Below are 27645 nucleotides of genomic sequence, written 5' to 3'. Positions count from 1 at the left end.
ATTTATTTGTCTGTAATATTTTGACACAGACAAAAGAAAATGGACAGGAAATGATGTGGAAACTAAGGGGAACAGCACTGAGAAATTCATACCAAAGTATGACTTTGCAGAACAAACAAATGACACCAACACATACTGCGTTTGCCGTCCATGTCTGCGTGGCTTTTGCGTGTCAGAACGCCGTGTTTGTACGTCACAGCATTAAGCAAAAGTGGAATGGCGATGAAAGGGTTACTGCCGTCCGTTACCCTGACAACCCTCTTCCCTCCCGCCTCACACTGCTCGTCCACCAGCTCCGACCAGACTCTTCCTCAAACTCCTCTTCCTCACTGCAGAAACAGAGCGGATTAACCAGCATTTATGCATGTGTACAGGTATTGCGCACTTTATACGCAGATTAGCCCCAGAAGTCACAATGATAATGCGAGCGCACTTGACTCCTGGGGATGATATTGGGATACTCACATCGCCCCACTCCAGCTTCTCGTTCTTTATTGAGTTATAGAGCACCTAAACCAGGACAGAACATATGAGGACTGTTAATACCGTATATCTGAACACCACAACCACACCAATACAGTCAGATGGGTTTATGGGACCGAGCACATGAAACATATGCTTTTTGATCTAATTTACACACGAATGCATTCATAATGAAATTACAACATGAGCATTATGCGGTTACTGTGTTTAGGGTATGTTTTCATAAAATCAGTCAGATTTGGTGAGAAATCACACTCTATCAGTACACATGCATGTGTTTTTCTGAAGCAATGCTTCTTTTTCATACCACTGGTTTTAATAATAATAATATAATAGGGAAAAAAGGAAGCTAATACATGTCTGCTGTGTGTCCAAATAATTACCTTGAGCGATTCTTTGGGAAAAATCTTTGCCGTCGTTGAGGCCATCCAGATTGCTAATGAACTGCTGGCAAGACATCTTCTTCCCATATTCTGCAATACACAACAATAATGACATATATGCCAATTACTATCATAATATTATTTGACGTAAACAAATGACCCCTCGCTAAGCTACCCTTGAAAATGTTGCCACTCTAAGACAAGAGAGCAATTTGATTGAATATTATTCTTCTAACGGGAAGGATTTTTTTTTTTTTTGCATTGTAACATTTTTCTTTTAAATTGTTAATATATTCAGTGACTGTTTGTGATTCAAAAAACTGTGACTGTGAATCAAAATTGAGAAAAATGCTAGAGGGCTGTTTGATCCACACGACCCACTTCTCAAGATTTATTTAAAGATTTGGAAAAACTGACAAAACGACACTTATATCCTCTTTGTTATACCGTGGTCTCTATTATCATTGCCCTGACAACATTTACCATATTTTGTACAATTCCTGTAAAATAGTAAAAAAAAAAAAAAAAAATTTAAAACCTCTCCAAACACACACATCCTTACATTTACTTACATTAGAAATGTTTCATGTCTGAAAAATGCCAGACAATAGCAATTGCCAAAATAGGATTTTTTTAAAAATATTTGGCACTTAGCGAAGAGTCAAAGGATTGAAAAAAAAAAAAAAATAATTAAAAATCCCATAGTAGTATCAGCCATTAACTGTCATCAGAACATAAACTGCATTTTTTAATATTCCAATGTATGTCATGCTTTGGACATGCAAGTCACCACCGCAATAAATTGTTGTATGCGCTTGCCAGGGTTTGTGTGTGTATCCCTCATAGAAAAAAAAATTATGGAAAGAAATACTTCCAGAACCAAAGCTGCTGAAAAAGCTGCTGGTCTCTAAATATGACTCGTGACCTATTTCAGTGAAAGTCTATGTGAATTTTTCATCCCATTTGTCATTTGCCAAAAAAATAAGTCCGATTATAAAGTAATAAGAAACCTTTCCTCAACAAACTGAACTATTTGAGCCATCACTCATGTCTGTAGCACAAATTATGCTTTTCAGATCCATGAGCGATATTAATAGTGATCCTTGACTTATGACAGGAAGATTGTGAAAACTTCTTGCAAAGTTTAGGGGGATACCATATTCATTTATTAAGGTTTACAGCAATAACAAAACCTGTAGTTTAATATTTAGTCTTTTGGCAGAATCTATGGTCATATGGCAATCTTTTGTAAATATACAACACCCTAATAAAAACTGAGTGATTACAAAACCAAAACAAATGCAACAATACAGAAATCAAATCATAAGAATAAAAAACAAGCTATATTCAGAACCACACCAGTTATTTCTTAACGCTATGCAGTTGACAAAGCTGTCAGAAGATGGCAGTATCAAACCAGAACAACCACTCTAAACCTTACAACCAACACACATCAATATCTCAGTCTGTTTGAATCCTCCTACAACAGAGATCTACTTTAGAGTAGTAATATTCCACAAATGATGGATGACAACATGCTGAAAACACATTAAAAGAGAAGCCATTAAAAGAGAAGAAAAACACAAAGAAGACGAGAGGAGGAGAGAGAAGCACTTACCACCTGCCGCAAAATGAATAAAAGGAAATGGAGAGAGAGAGGGATGTTTAGGTCAAAGTCGTAGAGAACTGTAATATTACTTGGAGAAACACAACAACAAGAGGTTTGTTAAGGAAAATTACATTATGAAGTGCATATGGGGAGCTAAAGAGGTTTTCAGTTTAGTTGCTGATAACTGTTCATTAGCATCATCTCATCTTCAAATAATATATTTATTTTTTATAATAAATCTACTTTAAAAAAATATGATTCTTCTTACAATACTTTCTTGAACATTTGTTTATAAATGGGTAATCTTGGCCTTCTGCAGTTAAATATTTCTGTATAATGACCACTAGACATTTAATATGTTACATAGTGTACAGCCAGCTACTATTGAAAAAAATCACTACTTAACATCAGGGTCCTGATCACCTTTTTTGTGTGAATACAGAATCTAGAAATATGAGACAGGACTGAAGGTGGTTTGTTTCCAGATCACTCTAATATTTGTGTCTGCAATTAGATTGAAGAGTAATTACTAGTAGATCCAGTTACTGCAGTAACTAAACTTGTTAGTGTCAGACATGTTTGGATTCAACAACATAGAAGCGCCGAATACATACGTGTCCATGCAGGTCTGTGTTGAGAAGCATAAGTGCACAGGTCAGTGTGTGAGCGCCATCTATTAAAAAAAGAGTTAGGAAAAAAAAGAGTTAATAAGAAATCATATATTCTAAAGAACATATATTTAAAACTACAACACTGTTTCAAAACCAAACGAGCTGCATAGTAGCTACACACCGCAGGAGATTTAAAGCATCATTAGCTAGCCTAGCAACATGCTAACATAAAACAAATGTTCTAAATAAGTCATTTATGAGGTTACATTTCAATGAAGGCAATGTTCAATTGAAATATATTATGAGCTGCCATCATAAAATTTTAACTACATAGCAGAAGCTAAATCTAGAGAAATGCACTTGCCCTCTGAGGTGAGAGCTTCTGGGTTACAGTGACAGAAGCGTTTGGAGAAGTGCACCAGCACACGTTCTCTCTCCTGCGTCTCTCCCATCAGAGGAAAACGCCTTCAGGAAGTTCCTGAAGCCAGAGTACATGAAGACAATCATGGAGATGCGCTAAGGAGGAGTAAAATATGCTAGAACTGTCAAATACAAATATATACACCATAGAAAATATATTCTTTACTGTATTTATTTGCTTATGCTAATGCCCTCTAAAATGCCCCTTTGTAATATAATGTACTTGCATTGTGCTATTAAGTGCAGTCTGACATTCAAGAAAACAACAACAGATGAATTTGAGCTTGCATAGCTCCATTTATGCTCATTTTAGGACTGCGACATTTGGGGAAAAAAAAATCAAATTGGTATTTTTCTGATATAAATTGTGACTATGATTTAAAATTAAATTGTTTTTAAAGCTCCAGGTTTTGCTGTGATTGTGTGTAGGACTGCACAATAATATATCAATTTGACAATAAAACTATAACATTAATAATAATAATCATTATTAATGCATTTAATTTGGTAGGAAAAAAGCAGGGGGCTCTTAAAGACTCTCTTTTGTTTACAACAGTCAGTTTATAATCTCTTCTGATGTGACGTGACATGCAGCCATGTATGGTGACCCATACTCAGAATTTGTGCTCTGCATTTAACCCATCCAAAGTGCACACACACAGCAGTGAACACACACACACACACACACACCGTGAACACACACCCGGAGCAGTGGGCAGCTATTTATGTTGTGGCACCTGGGGAGCAGTTGGGGGTTCGATGCCTTGCTCAAGGGCACATCAGTCGTGGTATTGCTGGCCCGAGACTCGAACCCACAACCTTAGGGTTAGGAGTCATACTCTCTAACCATTAGGCTACGACTTCTCATTACAAGTTTAAGAAAATGGTTGGAGCATGTTGCGTTCCCAAATGCACGTCTATATACTCGCACAGAGTGTGTCTCGTTCCTGTAAGTTTAGTCTAGGCTGAATCAGAGCTTCCACTCACTGTCTGGGATAATTATCGTTCTATCCAGAGAACTACTGTTAGTCCAGGACTGAAATATTTTTAACTACATAGTGCAACTGTGCTTAGTTCCTCCTCTTCTTGCAATGCAGGTATTTAAGTAATGGCGTGCTTAACTTCTTCCAGTTTCAGGGGTATTTGTGGAACTGAGACATAAATATGTGACATGCGTGTGTATTTATCTAAATAAGCTTCTTCCTCTTGTTGCAGCTTAACCAAAGAAATAATACAAAGAAACAATGAGGCAGCTACATATTGCAAGTGCTTGTAAAACCTTCCTGTTTAGCAACACTTAGAATTGTGAAACTGTCCTAATCAGCTCAGCATGAAAAAAGGAATGTTTATATTAAATTTTTGAACTGCCCACACTGAAATCTTATTGGTCCAAATTCCTGCTCAACGTAGCTGTATGTTTACACATCAAAATATGTTCAGTCTGGCTGTGATATTGTTGGTACATTTGCTATTTTGCTTTCAGTTAGGATCAGTATTTGCACTGTTCAAGTCACTAACAATCTTGTTTGTATTTTGTGGTTGAAATGTTCTCACCTCAGCGCTCTGTCTAATGACAACCCCGTGAAATCAAAGAAGCTCAGGTACTCCGATGCCACCAACTGGCTGAATTCATTACTGCAGGAGAAAGAGACAAGGAAGAGAGGGATTGTGGGTATAAATGAAAAGAGTTTTATTCCACTTCCTTTCCCATATAATATGCTCATTCACACACAAACACTCACTTCTTGCCCAGGTGTCGTGCCACGTCACAGCGCTTGAAGCCCTCCAGATAGAAGAGGCGCTTAGCCAGTCGCTTGGCAGCATCTGTGTCGACACGGCAGCCGTTTGCGAGAGTATCCGTGCTGCCCCTCTCCAGCGTGTCCACGCTGCCCAACTCAGAGTCCGAGTCACACAGCACATCTGTGAGGCTGGCATCACTGCAGAAACAAACAAAAAAACCTGTCAATGTCCAAATTGAAAATACAGCCAGAACCAAGATGGTAGATGAAAGATGGTTTTGGATCAGTGTTTCTCAACTTTTTTGACTTAAAGACCCCCACTGCCCATAATAATATTCGAGGCCAACTAAAAAATGTGGTGGGAATCCAATTTCCGATTTCTGGGATTTCAAATCCAACTCTAACACTAATCTTGATATATATTTTTTCTGATTTCAATGAGATAATGATTTCTTATATTTATTTGCATTTTTATTTAATTTCTTTATTACTTTTATTAAATAATCTTTTTAAAATAATTACATCATAATAAATCAAAACTATTGTATGTTAAAACTGTTTACTAATGAACTAAATGTGGCTTTAAAATTATAAGCAAATACAAAGTTATAAAAGGAACACATTAAAACAAAGGAAACAAAGAACAACATTACAAGCAATAAACAAAAGGTGATTTTCAAAGTATCTCAAAGTTTTTCAGATGAGGACAGTGAAAGATTTCTCTCTTTTTCTCAGCAGGGTGCCGTTTGATTATTACTATTAGACAGTGCATTCGCACCAGTGCACAGATCTATTTTAACATCTGATATTTTGTCCTGTCCTTAAGATGCAGAACTATGTTTACATTAATTTCACATCATAAAAGCATTCAGAGATCCTGAAGTTTTCAAAATAGATTCAGAATCATGATGCATCAGAGAATCAATATTTTTCTCCCACTCCTACTATATAATATTATTAGAACTATAATTATAACATATGTATTAAGTAAATTTTATTAACAGAAACTGGGAGTGTTGATAAACGTAAATTAATTAACCACAGTTCATTTTGTGATTCCAGACGTTTCAAGAACTGTATGTCCTTAAATAAAAACATTAGTCATTAAGGGGGAAACATTTCACTTTGAAGCTTGATTATATGTTTTTTAGCAATTTTAAGTTAGATTGTTTGTAACATATTAACAACAACAACAATAATCCTAAAAATATATATATAAAAAAAAGCCATCCTTGCTGAGGCCCCCAAGATGAGAAACACTGTTTTAGATGGTTTATATCTAGCCGTTTATGGTCGTTAGGTGGTTTAAATGCTAGCTGTTGAGACCAAGGTCAACATGCCAGACCATCTTGGTTAAACTGTCTAGAGATGGTAAACCACTATTGTAAACTTACTAACCAACTCAACCCAATCGGGTTTGATCTGCTTTTTCCATCATTCCATTTGTTACACTAGTTTTCTCCCTGATATTAGCTAATCCTAAAATACAACAAATATCATACATGTGTACACTTGTGTTCAAATTTAGGCTATTGATATAAGCATCCAATCCAAGCCCATTAAAATGCTCCTGCAATTCATGCCACTGAATTAGCATTTAGCTCATGGGTAGCAAAGAGCATCTTGAGAGAAACACAATCTTTTTTTTCCCGCCAGGAAACAGCACATCTAATTCAACTAATTAAAATTGCGATGTGTACAATCACTGCGATGGAGGCGAGTGGCTCATTAGGATGTTCTTTAAATGAAGCTGTAATTTGGGATGAGGAGTTTTCGTGTCGGCTGCTGAGCTCCAGAGAGGACAGAACCTGCGTGACTCAGGCAGGCCATTACTGAAGTGACAGACTCCAAAGCTTTTCACATGATTTATTTATGAACTTCTGTCTGGTTATGGTACACAGCTAACTGTGCATAAATTAATAAGCCTTGTGGTGTTTTATTGTAATCATAAATATTTTAGGAATTTACAAAACTACATATTTTCATTGGGTTGCCTGAATATATACTATAATTTAGGATTTTGGATACTTTTCTTATGGGATGTTTATATAAGACGTGTAAGTTTTACTATGCAAATGCTGCTTGTTTAAAGTACAAAAAATATTTTTGGACAACTAGTCGACCATTGTGACTAAATATGCACTACCATTTTAAAGACCACAGTCAGTATAAATATATTTTTAAGAAAGTAATACTTTTATTCAGCAAGGAATTTTACAAAAGATTTATATTTCATATAAATGCTGTTTTTTTGTTTTTGGCACTTTCTATTCATCAAGTAATCTCTAAAAATGTTTCCACAAAAATATTAAGTATAACAACTGTTTTCAACATTGATAATAATAAGAAATATTTCTTGAGCAGCAAACCAGCATTTTAGAATGATTTTTTGTGACACTGAAGACTGGAGTAATTTGCTGAAAATTCAGCTTTGCATAGCGGGAATAATAATTTATATTTTAAAATACATTAACATTGAAAATAATTCATTTAAAATGTAATAATATTCCACAATATTACAAATAAATGCAGCCTTGGCCAATTGAATTGCAAAGGAAAAATTAAAACAATGCTGTCATCACTCTGCAAGCAGACATGAAGAGAAACACACTGCAGATACAGATGGCAACAGTTTACAGGTCAACAGTTTAGTCTTGATGCGTGTCCGCAGCCTTCTGAATAAATTATGGCTGTCATTTTCATTGTGGATGAGTCAAATTTGTTTTGCATAATTTGATTAGGACAACTGCATTATCTCCAAACTCGATAAAGAACGGTAATGTGTTGGTTGCCATGGCGCCAGTAGAACCTGGTGTTCCGGGAGAGAGAATGAGGGTGTAATTTGTGTCCCTCCCAAGCAGATGGCCCCTTCATCAGCATTACCCACAACGCCCTAGAAAAGCCCAGACAAATCTCACATGGCACAAAGTGAGCAGTCAAGCAGGCAGGACTGCACAGGGTACATACTGTAATTTTAGGTGAAGAACAAAGTAACAGGAGCACTACGTGATGAGCAGTAGTTCAAGGTGATAAATGATTCCAGATTTCATCAGATCACCCACCCTCAGGCCATCCAAGATGTAGATGAGTTTGTTTCTTCATCAGCACAGATTCGGAGAAATTTAGCAACACACCACTTGATCACCAACAGATCCTCTTCAGTAAATGGGTGCCATCAGAAAAGCTGTGTTATTATAAATTATGGACTAATACTTGGGTCAAATTATGGTTTAAGTTTAAGATGTTTTGAAACACCTTAATGATGGATTTGTTTCTTACAAATATGCAGCTTTTCACTTCACAAGACTTTAATTGATGGGCTGGAGTCATGTGGATTACTTGTGAATTACTGTGATGTTTTTATCAGCTGTTTGGAATCTCTTTCTGACGGCACCCATTTACTGCAGAGGATCCATTCCATTGGTGATAAAGTGATGTAATGCTCAGTTTCTCCAAATCTGTTCCGATGAAGAAACAAAATCATCTGCATCTTGGATGGTAACATCTGGAATAGATACTAATCAAAAGCAAATATCTGATCTGTACAGATTTTTGTTAGAAAAACTTTTGTGGACACATCTGTTAGTTTATACTAAGATTCAGTTAATACTGAAAAATGATAAAGGATACATTTTAATGAAGTAGATTAAACATTTTGAAGAATAAGAAATGGTTTGGCATATACAGTACATATGGCCTGGTTTCTGATTAATTATGGATCACATGTTTGATTGATCTATGTTGTAAAACATCCTTCACTAATATATGAAGACATTACATAAAGATATGAGGAAATCTCACTTGAGTTTTACGATCGTCTCCTTCCCTCTTCCAGTGAATCAAAACACTCCCTGAATCATCACAAAGATGACTCACACCTACAGTATGTGAGCGCATGTGTCTGCAGACTCTCTGACTGGTATTTACTGTATTTGTAAACCAGATAAATGCAGCCGTGGTGAACATTAGAGACCTTTTTCAATAGAATTTAAAATGTCTTATCGACTGCAAATTTTTGAACAGTAGTTAAAGTATTAATAATTATAAACCAACAGGTCCAAAACTAGCCATTAATGAGAGACTTAATTTAGGCTAAATTGATTTAGTATGTTATTCATGCATTCTGTCATATAACATTTTATTTATTTGTTAATCTTATCAAAAATATATAAAAAATATAAATAAAATATAAATTCATTTATTTACTGACTATTTGGGTTTATTATAGTTTTTATTTAATGTTTACAATGTTTTTTGGACATACCATGGTATATGAAAGTGATAATGATTTTGTATCACTGTCAAAGTACAATGTCCACAATATTACCATATGATACCATAACTGTACGATGGGATCACCAGAGTATTCTTTGTAATGGTGTTTAATTCCTAAACAACACAAAGAACTTCCACATAAGTGACTTCATTAGTTAAAAATAAATCACAGCCTGTTGTCCCACTAACGGCAGCTCTAGAGGGTAGATAAACATTATAAGTGACTATGACAGGGCTTAATGTGCCAGCACTGATATACAGTATTCCTACAAAGAAGCCAACAGCCGTGTCTCTGTGTAGACCTGCGCTGCTGCTGAGCAAGGCAGGAGATTAAACATGAGACTGCTTGTCTATGACTCACATGCCAACATCTCTCACTGCCAGCTCTGATGCCATTGGAGAGGGTGTGTTGGATGAACAGAGCGAGGTGTGAATGAGTTGCTGCGTCCTTGTCAATTAGCCAAAAACACAAATCCCCCTTTGTGTGTGTGTATGTGTGTATTCTCTTACTGGAATACATCAAACCAGCAGGGTCAGACAGAAATGCATTACGCATCAGAACGTGCAATGAAAACATTCTGGTTACGATGGGAATTTAGGCAACCAAACACACGCTCACACTATATAGACCCTCAGGCTATGTATTTTATCCAAAACCATTCGATGATGGAAGAGATGAGAGATTAAAGGTAGAGTTCGCCCAAAAATTCTGTCATCATTTACTCACCCTCACATCATTCCAAACCTGTTTGCATTTCTTTCTTCTGTGGAACACAAAAGAAGATATTTTGAAGAGTGTTGGTAAACAGACAATTTTGGGTCCCATTGACTTCCATAGTATTTTTGTTGCCCATACTGTGTAAGTCAATAGGACAAGAATTCATTTGGCTACTAATTTTCTTCAAAATATCTTATCTTGTATTCCACAGAAGGAGTAAAATCATACAGGTTTGAAAATGAAGACAGAATTTTTATTTTTGGCTGTACTCTCCTTTTAAAATCTTTCTTTTTATTATTAGTGTTTTTGTATGCTGGTATTGAACACCTAGCTCAAAACAGTTTTAAATTAACAATAATGAATGTAAATTCTTTCCTTTAAACTAATAGTCTAATGTCATCATATATTTGTACAAGCTTTGAGTAACAAGTGAATACAATAAAACCACATTGGCATAAATTCAGACAAGAGTCAAATATATGCTGTAATACAGGGAGATTTTAACTGAAAGATTGATGTTCTTTGCGCAAAGTTTTTTTTTTTTCTTCTCCCCATCATAAATGTCAGGTCAGGGCAGGCTGTTGCATTTTTATTCCAGCAAGTTGTCACATGTGTTATACATTTTGTAACTTTATGCAAATCATCAATTATAATATTTGCTGGTAAAAACAAGAGTTTTTTTTTGTATTTGTTTGGTTGTATCCTTGCACATTTTTTATGTTTTGTAACTGCTTTAAGATTGTAGTTGAAATGCCTCTAATAAGCTAACAGCTGGTCCCTCAAGTGGGGCATGTTGTCACAAAAGATTAATGTGTTAAATGAGTTCTAACTTTTTTCCTGGAAAATAATGGTGGAACTGTCAAGAACTTATTTTAAGACTTCAAAAAAATAAATAAAGAAAAAAGAATAATAATATCATTATTTCAAAAATAAATCTACGCTGGAAATAACTAGAGTAAAACCGTGACAACTAGCCCCGGTCACCACTATAATATTCAGTGTCCCACAGACAGGAAAAACAACCAACAGATATGTCCACAAAAGACCAAAGGGCGAGATGCCATAAAATAACAGATCAAATTCAAACAAACCCTGCCTGCAGAGAGAAAACCCAAGAGTTTTGGCTTCAGTAACGTCAATAAATAAATATCACATAACACAAGAACAACTTACACTTAATGACAGAAATTCAAACGAAGTTTCTACATTTTTCAGTCTATTGCGTCAGTTGCAGGTCTTTTAAGAAGGTCATTTTTAGAAGCAACAAAAGCTACAGAAAAACTTACAGAAGTCCCAGAAGAAAGTCGAAATGCACTTCATATTCATCTTTCCACATCTTTCACTGGAGGTCAGGACTCAGTCCCGCGCGGAGCGAGAAAAATCCCTTCAGCTCCATTCGCCTTCAGGCGCTTTGCGCATTGAGTAATCAGGTTTTTCCCAAATGGAACAAGTTTTCGACGCTTTTGCGGCTAAAAGGGGCGTTCTGCCGGAGTGTGTCACCGCATCCCGTTTATGTTCTTCGACAAATAAAAGTTTTGACGCGACTAATTCAAAGAGAATCCGCGCGCGCGCGTAGCCCCGGCTCGTTGGCACAAACGGCTTCCCAGCGTGAAGTTCCTCAAAGTCAGACACAAGGGAAGGGGGCGGAGAGAGTCGCTCTGGATGGGTTGGATTACTCAAATTGAGTCCTGCCGGGGCCACATTTCCATATTTCCGATGTTGAAGTGGCGATCTGGACCGGAGCCCGGGAGCGCCAGGCTGTAGTCTGGACTGTCTCGCGCCGCCGTGTCTGCTATCAGAGTTGTACCCTCTCTTCATCCCTTAGGCTCAAACTCTATTACATTTATTCATAAAACATAACTAATAGCAACAAAGACGAATAAAAACAGTTATTTTACCGTCATGGCCTGGTACGCCAGCAAGTATTATACATAATACAAATGGGATCAAACAAAAGACCTTTATAATACTGCATAAAAATATGACATTGAATACTCTGAAATTCTGAAGAAAATGAATGAATGAGTGAATTATTGTATAAATATTGTTAGGATAAAAATCATATTAGCATTCTTTTTTGTCTATCGGATCTCAACTATTCCAATCCAATCTACTAGTTTGCATTTTAGTTTCCTGGTAACTATTAAGTAGATAGTAGTCTTAGAGGTAAAGTTAATAGCCATTTCTTTACCACAAGAAACAATATTAGGTCTACTTCTACTTTAACTGGTGTTTTTTATCATTGTAAAATAAAATGTCTACTTCATTGAAACTTGAAGTTTAAAACTGTTACTAAAAACAAATACTAGTCTGAAGCAAATAGCTTTACTTGAGAATCACAAGAGCCCAGAAGTCAGTTTCAAAATGTGCAATTTGTTACCAGCAACACTAAAATAAATTTAAAAAATCAAAACAAAAATCTTGAGCACATAAAAAAAAATGGATTATTTCATGTCTAAAATATTTGAGCTCACAACAAACTGGAACATGTGATGCAGCGCAACATTTCCATTTAGCAGTGACTCACCTCCGTAAAGACAGAATGGATACAGATAACGTCCAACACACTCACACGCAGACCATGACTTCATGACAGAATGCTCTATCCTTCTGAATTCATCCACCCGTAACGCTTGATATTTAAAATTGGCAGTTATCTCTTCAAGATCTGGATGTGGAGCCAAGCTGCTATGATGTATGATACAATAAAGTGCCTTGTTAGTGTGTGTGAGTGTAGTCTGTTATCTGTGGTGCATGCATGCTTCAGTAACCTGCAGTCACAACATGTTTGTCTTCTCATCAACAAACAGATCATTGAGCTGAATGACCATCATAATTGGTTACAATGATCATCACAGCTGACGCCGCCATACCATAGAAAATAATAATCATCCTTCTGTCTCGCTCTCTCTGTACTTGACCATCTCAGTCATGCAGAAACTGATCTGCACCAAAAGTGCTGGCTATGTAATTTGACTACATTTCTTCTTTACTACCTTATCTTACCATTTGAAACTTGGCAGTACTGTAAATATTGTTGGCTCTCTTCTTGGAGACAGTGCTATTTTATTATTATACTATTAAAGTATTTATTAATATTTTGAATTAGCTTAATTTATATATATATATATATATATATATATATATATATATATATATATATATATATATATATATATATATATATATATTATTTTCTATTTTATTAAGTCTGTTAAATTTTTATTTGTTTTTGTTTTGTTTATCTGTATATATATATATAGAGAGAGAGAGAGAGAGAGAGAGCATAGATTTAATTAGTTAGTAGACTTTAAAATTATTTCAGATTGTTGCCAAGGCAAAATTTCATCAATTAATGTTTGATTCATTTTCAAAAATGAATTTATTTTTATTTAAGTTTTCTTAACCTAACATTTACATGTTCTTCTCTTTTTGTTTTATTTAAATTACTGAAAACAAATTTTAATAGTTTTAGCTTTATAAAAACACTGTTCGGAGACTGTTCAGATTATGTAGAATTTATTATTTCTCTCTGTCACAAAATATTTTGGCTGCCAACTTGAAAATGAACAATAATATTCATGACATGCACATGGCTTTTTCACAGCCATACAGCATAATGGCATCTGATTCTATGGACCTTTGATGGAAAGGAAATTAAGAGAATGGACCTCTTGACACTTCACTGGAATACCCTTGACCTGAGATTTCATTTTAGCATTTTTTTCAGGACTTAAAAGCTAAAAGCTACACAATTACAAAAAGGCACCATAAAAGTATCATAAAAGTCATTCATATGACTTGTGCACAAATCTTCTGAAGCTGTACAGCAGCTTTGTGTAAAAAAAAAAAAAAAGACTGAAACTTAAGATGAAAATCTGGACTTCAGTACATTTGTCTTTATGGTGCTTTTTTTGAAGCTTGACAGCTCCAGTCCTCATTTACTTTCATTATAATGAATAGAAGTCAGGATATTCTTCAAACATCAACTTTTGTGTTGCACAGAAGAAAGTAAGTTATCTCCGCAAGTCATATGGAACGACATGAGGGTGAGTAAGTGATGACAAATCTTTATATTTGGCTGAACTATTCCTTTAAACATTTCTTCTCCATTCTTGCAGTCACTTTAAGCTGCTGAGCAACTGACAGCAGTACTGAAGTGTCAGACAGAGACAGGATGGAGCTAATTATAGACTGGGTCTAAACCCAGTAAAGAAAGACTTCTCTGTGATATGGTCTTGCGAGGATTTAATAGCACGGCACAGTGCGAATGACAAAGACCCATCGTGATGTATTCTGACACATACACACACACCCTCACATCATTAACATTTCTCTCTCTCCTTATCATCTTTTGGTGTTGTCTCCACGGTGACGAGAGATTATTCTCTCTACATGTGAGTTTCACTTCTGCACTTCTAATAACTCAGCAGAGTCTCACGGTAAGCTCACTTTCATCTCAGCTCATCCGCTCTCCATTAGCAGGTCCACACGCGGTGCTAAAGAGGCTTTCTGCTCTAGCCAGCATTCTCCTGGAGCTAGCAAACTAACTTACCCTTAGATTGTTTACGGCCTATGCTCCATAAGGTGTGTGCAGCTAAGAAAAGTAATATATAATATTCTGCTAAAGGCTAAATGGTCACTGAGTACTGAAAATATTGTTACTTATACAGCAAAAAATGGAAATATATAATAAAATAATGAGGATTATGCTTTAGGCCAACATGAAACCTAAACACCTCCTTCCAAAGGAGGATCAAATTTCTCCATTTCAATAAAGTGTTAGGAAGACAATTATTTTTTTATTTGAATTATGTGCACCATTAATATGCATTAACCAATAAACAGGATACAATTTGATTTCATGTTAACTGTAAATCAGCTTTAAAAATGTACATACATGTGCATCTCAAATTAGAATGTCGTGGAAAAGTTCATTTATTTCAGTAATTCAACTCAAATCGTGAAACTTGTGTATTAAATAAATTCAATGCACACAGACTGAAGTAGTTTATGTCTTTGGTTCTTTTAATTGTGATGATTTTGTCTCACATTTAACAAAAACCCACCAACATCCCACCCATCTCAACAAATTAGAATACTTCATAAGATCAATAAAAAAAAAAAAAAAAAAAAAAAAAAAACATTTTTAGTGAATTGTTGGCCTTCTGGAAAGTATGTTCATTTACTGTACATTACTCAGTACTTGGTTGGGGCTCCTTTTGCTTTAATTACTGCCTCAATTTGGCGTGGCATGGAGGTGATCAGTTTGTGGCACTGCTGAGGTGGTATGGAAGCCCAGGTTTCTTTGACAGTGGCCTTCAGCTCATTTGCAGTTTTTGGTCTCTTGTTTCTCATTTTCCTCTTGACAGTACCTCATAGATTCTCTATGGGGTTCAGGTCTGGTGAGTTTGCTGGTCAGTCAAGCACACCAACACCATGGTCATTTAACCAACTTTTGGTGCATTTGGCAGTGTGGACAGGTGCCAAATCCTGCTGGAAAATGAAATCAGCATCTTCAAAAATCTGGTCAGCAGAAGGAAGCATGAAGTGCTCCAAAATTTCTTGGTAAATGGGTGCAGTGACTTTGGTTTTCAAAAAACACAATGGACCAACACCAGCAGATGACATTGCACCCCAAATCATCCTAGACTGTGGAAACTTAACACTGGACTTCATGCAACTTGGGCTATGAGCTTCTCCACATTTCCAGACTCTAGGACCTTGGTTTCCAAATGAAATACAAAACTTGCTCTCATCTGAAAAGAGGACTTTGGACCACTGGGCAACAGTCCAGTTCTTCTTCTCCTTAGCCCAGGTAAAACGCCTCTGACGTTGTCTGTGGTTCAGGAGTGGCTTAACAAGAGGAATACGACAACTGTAGCCAAATTCCTTGAGACGTCTGTATGCCTTGACCCCAGCCTCAGTCCATTCCTTGTGAAGTTTACTCAAATTCTTGAATCGATTTTGCTTGACAATCCTCATAAGGCTGCGGTTCTCTCGGTTGGTTGTGCGTCTTTTTCTTCCACTCAACTTTCTGTTAACATGCTTGGATACAGCACTCTGTGATCAGCCAGCTTCTTTGGCAATGAATGTTTGTGGCTTACCCTCCTTGTGAAGTGTGTCAATGATTGTCTTCTGGAAAACTGTCAGATCAGCAGTCTTCCCCATGATTGTGTAGACTAGTGAACCAAACTGAGAGACCATTTTGAAGGCTCAGGAAACCTTTGCAGGTGTTTTGAGTTGATTAGCTGATTGGCATGTCACCGTATTCTAATTTGTTGAGATAGAGTGAATTGGTCTGTTTTTGTTAAATGTGAGCCAAAATCATCACAATTAAAAGAAACAAAGACTTAAACTACTTCAGTCTGTGTGCATTGAATTTATTTAATACACAAGTTTCACAATTTGAGGTGAATTACTGAAATAAATTAACTTCTCCACGACATTCTAATTTATTGAGATGCACCACCTGTATATATATATATATATATATATATATATATATATATATATATATATATATATATATATATATATTTCTCATGAAAAAGAAATATGAAAAGTAAAGAGAGATATAAAAGTATATTTATATAGATTATTGCATTATTGCATTTTGATAAAGTGTTATGAAAACATTTTTGAAAATACACTATCAAAATGCTGATCAAATTATAATTTCAAAACTAATTTGAGATACATATCAAAAGATACATATTGACACAATGAAATGCATAAAAGTAAATGAATAAATATATGCACGTATATGTCCTTTCACTCTTAAATTTTTCTTATTTAAAAGAGGATTAGATATATTTACTTTAACACAAGATAAAGATGGTGATTAAGAAAATGTTAATTTGCAGTAAAACTCGGTTTGATTTTTCTAGATGATCTATATTTTACTCTACAGTCATGGCCAAAAGTTTTGGCAGTGACATAATTTTGTGTTTTGCAAAGTTTGCTGCTTAAGCTGTTGGTGGTGTTCATTCACATTGTTTCTAGATTATTGTTTAGAGTGATCAGATGCATTTTAAATAATTGCTAAAAGCTTCATTGGCCAAAAAACTAATTTCACTGTTTTTTGATCCTGACACAAAATGACCAGCTAACATTAATTGACTTATCATATCAGCAGCACATGTGAAAGTGTGAATGTGTACTAGTCAGGTAAAATCATTATTATACTAATTAGATTGTAAGAGTAGACTGATTGCTATAAAAAGAGGGAAGAAGTTCTTATTATAATTTTGTTCTTGTTTGGATTGTTTGAGTAGAATGATTGGCATGCAGCCATCATCGCTTTGCACCAAATGGCCTCACATGCAAGGAAATCGCTACAAAGATTATTGCATCTGAAAGAACCATTTATTGGATCATCAAGAACTTCAAGGAGAGAGGTTCAACTGCAGTGAAGAAGTCTTCAGGACGTCCCAGAGTGTCCAGTAAGCATAAGAACCATCTCCTCCTGAGGAGTTAGCTACAGAATCGTGTCTCCAGAGGTGTAGAGCTTGCTCAGGAATGGCAGCAGGTTTCTGTGAGAGCATCTGCACACACAGTGAAGCTAAGACTTTTGGACAATGGCCCGGTGTCAAGAAGGGCAGCAAAGAATAGATTTATATTCAAAAAAATGTCAAGGACAGTCTGAAATTCTGCAGGAAGTACAAGAATTGGACAACAGAAGACTGGTGCAAAGTTATTTTGCACCCTTCTGACTGTTTGGGAAATCTGAAAAATCGATTGTTTGGAGAAGAAATGGTGAACACTACCATGGGTCCTGTGTTGTGCCAACAGTGAAGCATCCTGAGACCATCCATGTGTGGGGTTTATTTTCAACCAAGCGAGTGGGCTCTCTCATAATTCTGCACAAAACACTGCCAGGAATAAAGTATGGTATCAAAATGTACTGAAAGAGTGACTTCCTCCAATGATCCATGAGCAATTTGGTGATCCGTGCATTTTCCAGCATGATGGATCATCATGTCACAAAGCAAGAGTGATAAAGAAGTGGCTCAAAGATCATTACGTTGAAACTTTGGATCCGTGGCCAGGCAACTCCCTGGATCTCAATCCCATAGTGAACTCCGATTTCAACTCAGAGAACTAATAAATCAAGAATGGATCTCCATCAGTCAGGATTTGGCCCAGAAGCTAATATCCAGCATGCCAGAGTGAATTGCAGAGGTTATGAAGAACAAGGGTCAACGCTGTAAATATTGGCTCATATTTTTTTGCCAATAAAAGCCTTTAAAACTGATCGAATGCTTGTCATTGTTTTTCAGTATACCATAGAAACGTGGAAAAATAATCTACAAATACTGAAGCAGAAAACTTTGCAAAACATAACATTTACAGTATATCACTGCCAAAACGTTTGGCCATGACTGTTCATATAGATTAAAGACAAATTTCAGAAAGTGTATAACACTAACAGACTACAAATGCAATTATCAAGGGATGTGAGCATCAATACCTCCAAGAGTAATTGAGTAAATAGTATTGATTTCACACAAGCAAAATGCCTTTGAAAAAAGGAAAGGCCTGTGTTTTTGGAGAAAAACAAAGGATTACAATATAAATCCTTTCTCTTTGTTGTATGGAAGTATGCAAGTGTGTGTGTGCAATGTTTATCTCAGTCAGTGTGTAGATGTCAGAAAGAGAGAGACTGTGTGTGTATAGCTATCCTGCATCCTGTAGGGATAATCATCAGCTAGACAGCACTCACCCGCTACTCCTACACACACAACCATGATGGAGCAGAACCAGGCAGGAAGTTTGCGCGTGTGTGATGGAGGTGCATATGAGTGTGGTTTGTGGGTGTGTGTGTGTGACAATGAGAGATAAAGGAGATTATAAGTGTCTGATAAATAAAGAATAAATGAGTGTGTTCTTTTGTGTGGATAGGTGCAGGCTTCAGAAAGGCATGGGGGTGGTAAAGGAGGCGAGGTCATGGCTGAGATGATTGTTTCTGTGCCTATGTCACCAAATGGGTGAAAAAAAAATAAAAAATTAGCAACCGCCTTTGGTGCAATACATAAAAATGCATCACATTTCATGTCACATATTGACCTTTTCTAAGGCAGTCAGAGCTGACCGATCAATCACCTAATCGTGTCTATCACAAATGATAATGCATAAAATGTGATTAAATTTCTATTTGAATTTCTATTTATATAAACTTTTCAGGTTTTTTTGTCTAGCCAACATTCAGAATTTGTCTTGATTAACTTTGCTTTTGTAAAAAAAAATCAGAGTTTGAATAAATTTTTGAATTTTGAATTTCAGTTCATTTTGCGATTCTGCATCCTGTTTGCTGAAATTTTAAATGCATTTTCAATTCAATTCTGAATGGAGCACAACTCATGCAAACAGACTATGTTTTAAGTTTTTTAATTTTCGTGACATTTGTCAAGTATGGTAACCCATACTCGAAATTGGTGCTCTGCATTTAACCCATGTGCACACACACACAGCAGTGAGAAGTGAACACACCGTAACTCTATATCCAGCGCCCGGGGAGCAACTGGGGGTTCAGTGCCTTGCTCAAGGGCACTTCAGCCGTGGGTATTGCGGGTGGAAGAGAGCGCTGTTCATTCACTCCCTCCCACCTCAACTCCTGCCAGCACCGAGACTCGAACCTGCGACCTTTCTGGTTACAAGTCCAATTCCTGAATGGAGCACAACTCATGCAAACAGACTATGTTTTAAGTAACTCCCTAGCAATCATGATGCTTGTGAGGCTCTGTGGGTTGGCGACTGTAGACACAGTGCAGCACTCGTTCTGTTCTCTGTGATGAGTTTATCAACCATATTCAACCACCATGCAACTCCAAAGAACTACAAATGAATAACACATGTGGCTAGTGTAGCATTACCAGCCTCTGGTAGACCACAGGCTAATAAAGTTAGCCACTAATGCTAAAAGAGGGGAGTTTTAATGAATAGTGTGCAATATGGAGGTCAACTGGCCACAACAAAATGTAGCTTTGACCCTGTCAGTGAATGAAAACTAACTGCATTGATACAGAAGGATGCTGATGAAGGCATTGACAAGTGGCAGTCAGATAAAGCAATGTCCCTGAAAACTAGAGCAAGGCTCCCGTCGTGAAAGAGGAAAGCCAAAGGTGATGATGTCACTCCCTTAAAACAATCCCTCATTCAGGCAGACTGGGGGGCAGGAAGCTGCTAGTCATTTTAAACTGGGGAGGAAAAAACAACAACTTCTGCTGCTGTGTCCAATATAGATGGATGCAGAGAGACGGCAGCAATATTAGACCTATCCTTCATTGGCTCCCAGAGGTGGAAATCTTGCATATTGGATACTGGCACAGATCCGTGCAATATAAAGAAGTTTCCAGTCGGCTAGATCACAGTGTGATACTCTCTTTAAAATGGACACGATAGGCTACCCTCCTAAATGGTCTCATTTCTAACCCAGGCTCACTGGAAAATGTGCCTGTTGAGACATTTCTGCAAAATAATATTACGATGCTTCTTGCACGTTTTGCGACACTTTCAAAGTGAAATGTCCAGTGAGTAGCACTAAAAGCACTTGCAGTTTTATCCAAAACAGATGAACTCTGACAAGGTTTGTTGTTGAATGTATCATGGAAATTCGTAAATGAAATTCCCGGTGAGTGGCTCTAAAATGTAAAAGCAAATGTGAGATAAAACACATCTGTTGAAGCAACCATTCTATTTTGCTTACTTCTACAAGTGACTTGTGTTTCACAGGACTTGTACCCAAATGCTCTGCATCACAAGTGCAGCGCTGTACCAGGTGAGCTATCAAGCAAGTTCACTACATCCGAAAGACCATAAATTTGGAGATAGTTATGTGATGCAAATGTCATAATGTATTAATTTACAAATCATGCACTATGGTAAAAGTGTTTTGAGGTCATAACAAAGTATTGTGCAAGAAACTGTGTGAAAAAAACTCTTTATTAATCAATAATCTGCCCAGTAATCAAGAATTGTGCAAAAAGGAATGCAAGTTTTGGTATTTTACTGCTACTACTGTTAAAATCGTTTGGAATTGTATGTGTTCACTGTAAAAAATGACTGTGAATTTAACGGTAAAACACTGTAAAAATGCTACAGTACAAACCTGATAAATGGTTAACAGTAAGTTCCTGTAAAATTTACAGGGAAAAATTGTAAACTGACATTCCCAGTATTCTCTGCATTGCATTTCAAATTTTATTTGAATTTGATGTTTTTTCTTTGAAATAACTATGTTTCTTCTTATTTTTTTCTTATCTGTTATGTTTATTAGGGTTGTATGTTACATATAATGTTGGTCAATTAATGTTTATTGCATATTTCAGTTTAATGAGTCTCACCATGATGGTGTTTAGTGTCTGTGTGAATGAGACTGTGCACCTTCTATGTATCTTATTATTTAAAAGCTGCTTGTGATGGGCTTTGTTTCATTAGGTGTCTTTTCTCATCACCACCTGCTATTGGTGGTTACCAGTGTATTACAAAGGTACAAAACAGATTTCAGTACTTCAATAAGTTGGTATATTAATATTATATCAGTTAAATTATGGTATTAAACTGTACATTTAAGGTAAAACCGTTAAACCTAAAAACGGTGTTACCATATTTTTTACGGTATAATTCTGGCAACCACAGGTGCCAGTTTTTTACCGTATATTTTACGGATCATTTTTTACAGTGTACATTTTTTGTAATAATGTTTTACCAATGAGCCTAGGTTGCTCATTTCTATATTTCTGATTAGAGTAACAATTAGCAAACAGTCATTGACTGTGGATTGAATCTTGACTCCAATCCAGAGGAGCCATTGTCTATGCTGGGATGAAATCATGAAGCATGAAACTTGTTGCTCACTAGTTAAAGACCATGTTATTGCTAGTGCTGCATGCCATCTACTGGGCAGATCAAAAAGGAGATTTAGTTGCATCTTTACCTGATAGAGTTTGGCATCGTTCCTCCACTCTCTCCATTCCCAGGCAGCTCAATGTGGAATCCATTAGGGATGCTCCATTGTGCCGGCTGGCTCAAGACATTTTCTGACCTGCTTCCTGGAATAGTGGTCCGTAGTGGACTTGCAGAGCTGGCTTTATCCCTTGCCATCTCTGTCCCCAGCTCAGCCTCACCCTCAGCCCCTTCCTGCACGGTCTCCAGCTCCAGTTCTGGAGGTTCAGGGCCCATTAGGGCCCTCTGCTGGATGAGAGGGGTGAGAGGCGCCTCAAAGCTGACACAGCTGTCCGTCTCGTCGGTGAGCGACAACACATCCAGTGAATCCAGACTGCTGTAGCAAGTCCCGCCTCTTAGAAGCTCTGACTCGACGATGCGCTCGAATGTGGAGCTGAAGCCGTCCTGGGTCTCTTTCGTCCTGTCATACTCTTCCTCTCCGTCGTCCTCTTCCTCCTCCACAGCCGTGGTCTTGGCGACCTGCTCCACAATGCTCTCAAATGTAGAGCTGAAACTGTCCTGATTTCGGGTCACCCTTTCCTCTCCGCCATCCTCGTCCTCTACCTCAGCATCCGCTTCCTCTACGGAGAGTTCAAACGTGGAGCTGAAGGCGTCTAGGTTCCCCTGTGCTGAAGGCTCCTCCAGGACCCCCCCCTCGTCCTCCTGCCCTTCGCTGTCATCTCCAGTCCCGTTCTCAAACCTGCAGTAACAAAGATGGCAGTTAATGTATTCCCAAACATATCTGGTAAAAATCACATCACACAGACACACCTGGCTAAAGAGGTCTTGCTTTAGACTATACACAAAGGCTCTTAGCCTGGCTGGCATGCGCTGCACGTGTTCCTATCTTTAGTCGGGCTTCTGTCATCACTACTGCAGTGGAGGAGTCCCATCAGAAAGATGCATCAATCAGGACAGCTCCCTTGCCATGTATGGTGCCCAAAATATCTCCCCACCCTCATTGTAACATGTGTGCCACATCATTTGTGAAGCCTGACACTGAGAATTCCACAGTTAAACACTGTAATACATGTGTTTCATATTCAAAATATTTTGTAAGACATGACAAGCCAGGCATTGTGAAATTCACTGTGAAAAGATGGAAGCCTTATCTTTCAAAGGGTTTTATTGATCTATTTTGGGTCTGTTCAGACTACAACTCAATCCTTTCTTGGAAGATCATTAGGATGTGTGTTTTGGAAGTCAATTTTATTTGTTTAGCGCTTTTGACCAGTGCAAAATTCACAACTGGCTTTCTTTCAAGGGTTAGATTTTGAATCAGATTGGGCACATCACACAGGAAGTCAAACTGAAATTAGAGTTGAAATAAAGTGTCAGAGAAATAAAAATAAATATTTAAATACTGGAGTAATGTAAATTTCTTTGAATTTAAATACATTTTAATTTTACTTTCTTACATTTAAACTGCAAGTTCAAGTTCAGGATTCTCAATTCCTTTTCTGAATTGCACACAACCCTACTTTTGACTATAAATGATACGTATTATTATGTATACCAGTACAGTCAAGCTACAGTCTTCATCTGTCTGTTCAAGTCTATGTGATATATAGGTGAATACTTTCATTACTACCATTCAAAGGTTTGGGGTCAGTAGTATTTTTAAATGTTTTTGAAAGAAGTGTGCTATTCTCCCTACGGCTGCATTTATTTAAGAAACAGTAATATAGTGAAATATTAAAATAACTATTTTAATATATTTTAAAATGTAATTTATCCCCCTGATGGCACAGCTGAATTTTAACTGAATTCTTCATTACTTCAGTCTTCATTTTTTATTACATTCCATTACATTTTTCAGGATTCTTTGATGAATAGAAAGTTTAAAATAACAGCATTTATGTAAAAAATAAATTGCTTTAAATTTTTGATCAATTTAATGCACCCTGGCTGAATAAAAGTATCTTTCGGAAAATGTGCAAAAAAAAAAAAGATTAAAAGAAGAATTATTGCTTCAGTCTGACAGAAAACAAACTTTTAAAGTGTATGTAAATGTATATCTTATTTTACTAACCTTAGAGCGCACAGGGGTTTGGTTGAGTCCTTTCCTGAGCTTTGAGGCAGAAGCGACTCTGTGTCTCCACCTTCACTGATGTCCCTATTACCATTTTCTGTTACAGGATCTAAGCAGCTGCTTTCAATCTCACTTTTTCTACCTTCCTCTTCTAATGTCACCTTCTCCTCTGCACTGGACTGTGTGTTTCTGTTATTCTCTGTATCTCCATCTTCTGCTTCACCTTGCTGCTCCCCCTCTGCATTTGTCCCATTGCAGGGCTCCAACTCTCTCGCCGTAGAGCTGTCAGCCTCCTCCTCTCCAGGTGCTGGGGGTGTATCTGGAGGTGGGGTGTCTGTGTGGAGGGGGTCCTGGTGCCCCTCCTGACTCATGGTGGCCTCCTCAATCACGGTGTCCTGGCAGCCTGGGGTCACAAGGTCAGGGTCAGGAACAAGAGGGGGGGTAGAGTTCACACCTATTAAGAAAGAAGGTGAGACACAGCAATGAGATCTTGTATAAAGGTGAGCCCGAATAATAATAAAGGATAGTGACCTACTGAGAAAAAACTGTCCTTTCATAATCCATTCTCATTAGTATGGAAATAAAAAGAATGTATAAAAAGCCCATTTGTTTCCAGAAAAAATATTGCTAAAAAGTTAATAACTCAACGTTATGGGAGTTTTACAAGTATGTTTCACACAATTATCAACTTCTTCTCAGACATTTCTCCTATAACTTTAAAATTATTAGCATTATTTTCAAGATTATTAACAATAAATCTACCTAGATTGTTATTTTTAAATTTTCGTGATTTCGTTTGTGATGTTTCTTTCCCATTTGCTGAATACCGCAGTCCATCAAATCAGACAAGAGGAGCAAATGTGTCAGGCCTGAGTGTAAGACCACAGCTCACTGGACATTGCAGGTGACATTAAGCATTCTGAAGACTGAAGCAGTCAGGTGGCAGGATCTTAAAGTTTAAACAGCATTTCAGACTCCATTATCTGCCGTCATCTGTGTGTTTTATCAGCCCTGCAGAAGTGCAGGCCGGTGAGAATGCATTATCTTTGACTCAGCAAACCTCAAGCACCACTGATGTTTTACATGCCAGAGGCAATACAACACACAGACCAGAACCATCCGCTGAGGGTGAATTTAAGGGTCAGTCTGAGTCTAATTTTAAATGCTACTCTGATTTCTAACATCTGCTGTGGGGAATCTTCCCTAAACTCAGTGGGCGACAGCATCACTGGACAGAACAGATGTTCAGTGGCACATTACAGCAGTATTCACCAACACACTTTACTTCTGTATTGTTACATATTTCCGAGTGCAACAGGATATTCAGTGAATACAAATGGATAAGACTTCACTTTATCCATTAGATGTTAATTGCATTGTGAAAAGTGGGCAGAATAGCATCTGCTGAACATTAATCAATAGACCGCACTAGCGATGGAAAGACCGGATCCTTTTATTCGCTTGGATCTTTGAATCTTATTCAACAAAATAGACTAATCTTTACTCAAGACATTTTATTCATTTGAGCGGAGTTAAATTCAAATATTATATTTTAATAGCAAAATTCCCTGAGATACTCCAATTAGGTATCATTGTAATTCATCCAATGACTAATTATGACAAAAAAAAAAAAATGATCTCCAAGTCCCTGCTGCATTTTCTGATCCAAATCTTTCACTCATTTCTCACGTGACAGATGCAAAAATTAAGTTTGTGAGCAACCCATCACTAGCCCGCAAAGCCTAAAAGGAAATTAATATCACAAGTGGAGAAAGTTATTACATTTTAATGAAAGATTACAAATAAACGTTTAAAAAAAAAAAAATTTTTTTTGGACATTCTTCTTTTAGAATAATGTGCCTTAAGAAATCTGGCATAAAAGGATCAGGAATGTTTTGTTAAAAAAAAAAAAATGGACTATTCCATTTTCACTTTGACTTTGAAGCTGAAATCTGCTACTAGCATCACCAAAAATAATGACAAAATATTTCATGCAGCTTTCCAGAATACTACCTCCACTGGAGTGTTCTGGATTGGTCGATCCAACAAATAGCCAAAACTTTTAAAACAAGTCTCTTACGCTGACCAAGGCTGCATTTATTTGATAAAAAAATACAGTAAAAACAGCAATATTCTGAAATATTATTACAATTTAAAATAACTATTTTCAATATGAATATATATTTTAAAATGTAATTTATTCCTGTGATAACAAAGCTGGATTTTCACTCCAGTCGTCAGTATCACATGATCCTTCAGAAATAATGCTAATATGCTGATTTGGTGCTCAAGAAATATTTCTTATTAACATGAGAACAGTTGTGCTGATTAACATTTTTGTGGAAACCGAGATAAATCTTTTTCAGGATTCTCTGATAAATAGAAAGTTTAGAAGAACAACAATTATTGTTTTTTTATAAATGTTTTTACTGTCAAGTTCGATCTTTTGAACAATTAGTATAGTGTACAGTTGTCTCTGCATATTAAACTGAGAAGTACACTAAAGTGTGACTTTTAAAATCATATTCAGTGCGTTTTCTCTTGGGCTCTTCACTAAACCCAGTGAACAGGACCGATGCTAATTGGCACATCATGACATGTTTAATACTCTTTTCCCAGATGAAACCAAATGGACAGACACACAAACACAGGCTGGAATATAAACAGCACACATTTACAGAAAATCCCTTTCTTTGGCAGAGAAACAGTCCAGCATCCTCTGAGTTAAATGTGAAGCTCAACCAATTTCTTACGCAGCTCTGACTCAGACGGTGCTGTTTTAAGCTTTCTAATGCCGAAACATTTGATCGAATCAAACCGCAGTAAAACCCAAGTTTCCATTACATTAAAGCTTTATGGCCCAAACTGCCATTACATTAAGCAAACAAATCAAATCTCGTCATGTCTATATTCAGTGCTGTTTGACAGAATACACACCAATTCATCTTAATCATACCAGTTACACATAATTTCGATTGAATTAGGTCAAAGGGGAGTGAATTGTGTGCAGTTTCCTACATTATCGTAACCTTTACCCTGGCGCTTGCGACATGGGAATTTTAAAAACACAGAGTCTCGCACCACACAGAACATTTTCATGTGACATTTAGCAAAAGACACTCTCAGAAAATTACCTTTGACCTCAGCTCCTCATTCAAACACACGTGGTTAATGTTTGACATTCTGCATGGGTGCTCAGTACCCAAAGTCCATCCCAGCTCCAGATGATCTTTTCATACGGAAAGGACATCAAGACTCACATGCATGATTCCATCACACACAAACACACGATCAGGCTGAGCTGCTGTAAAGTATCCTGTTGTCATGTTGGCTATTCCTCAGAGCCTCTGCCCTCTGTAACTGCCAGATACCCATAATTCCTACAGCAGCAGCACACGCCCAACAACATGACAGATCAGTCACTGAGGG

General features: G+C 36.9%; 1 protein-coding gene and 1 pseudogene across 1 annotated transcript in view; one reads left to right on the top strand and one right to left on the bottom strand.

The window, feature by feature from the left end:
* Window positions 1-27645, top strand: part of LOC109066939 (sorting nexin-25) — an 825452-nt gene that overhangs the window by 241191 nt on the left and 556616 nt on the right. The gene's annotated exons all lie outside the window — the stretch shown is intronic.
* The window catches only part of LOC122147576, a 35618-nt pseudogene that overhangs the window by 4551 nt on the left and 3422 nt on the right, over window positions 1-27645 (bottom strand).

This window comes from Cyprinus carpio, chromosome A14 (assembly GCF_018340385.1).
Source record: "Cyprinus carpio isolate SPL01 chromosome A14, ASM1834038v1, whole genome shotgun sequence".
NCBI lineage: Eukaryota > Metazoa > Chordata > Actinopteri > Cypriniformes > Cyprinidae > Cyprinus > Cyprinus carpio.
The sequence above is the reverse complement of the archived record's forward strand: the minus strand, read 5'-3'. Positions and strand labels throughout refer to the sequence as shown.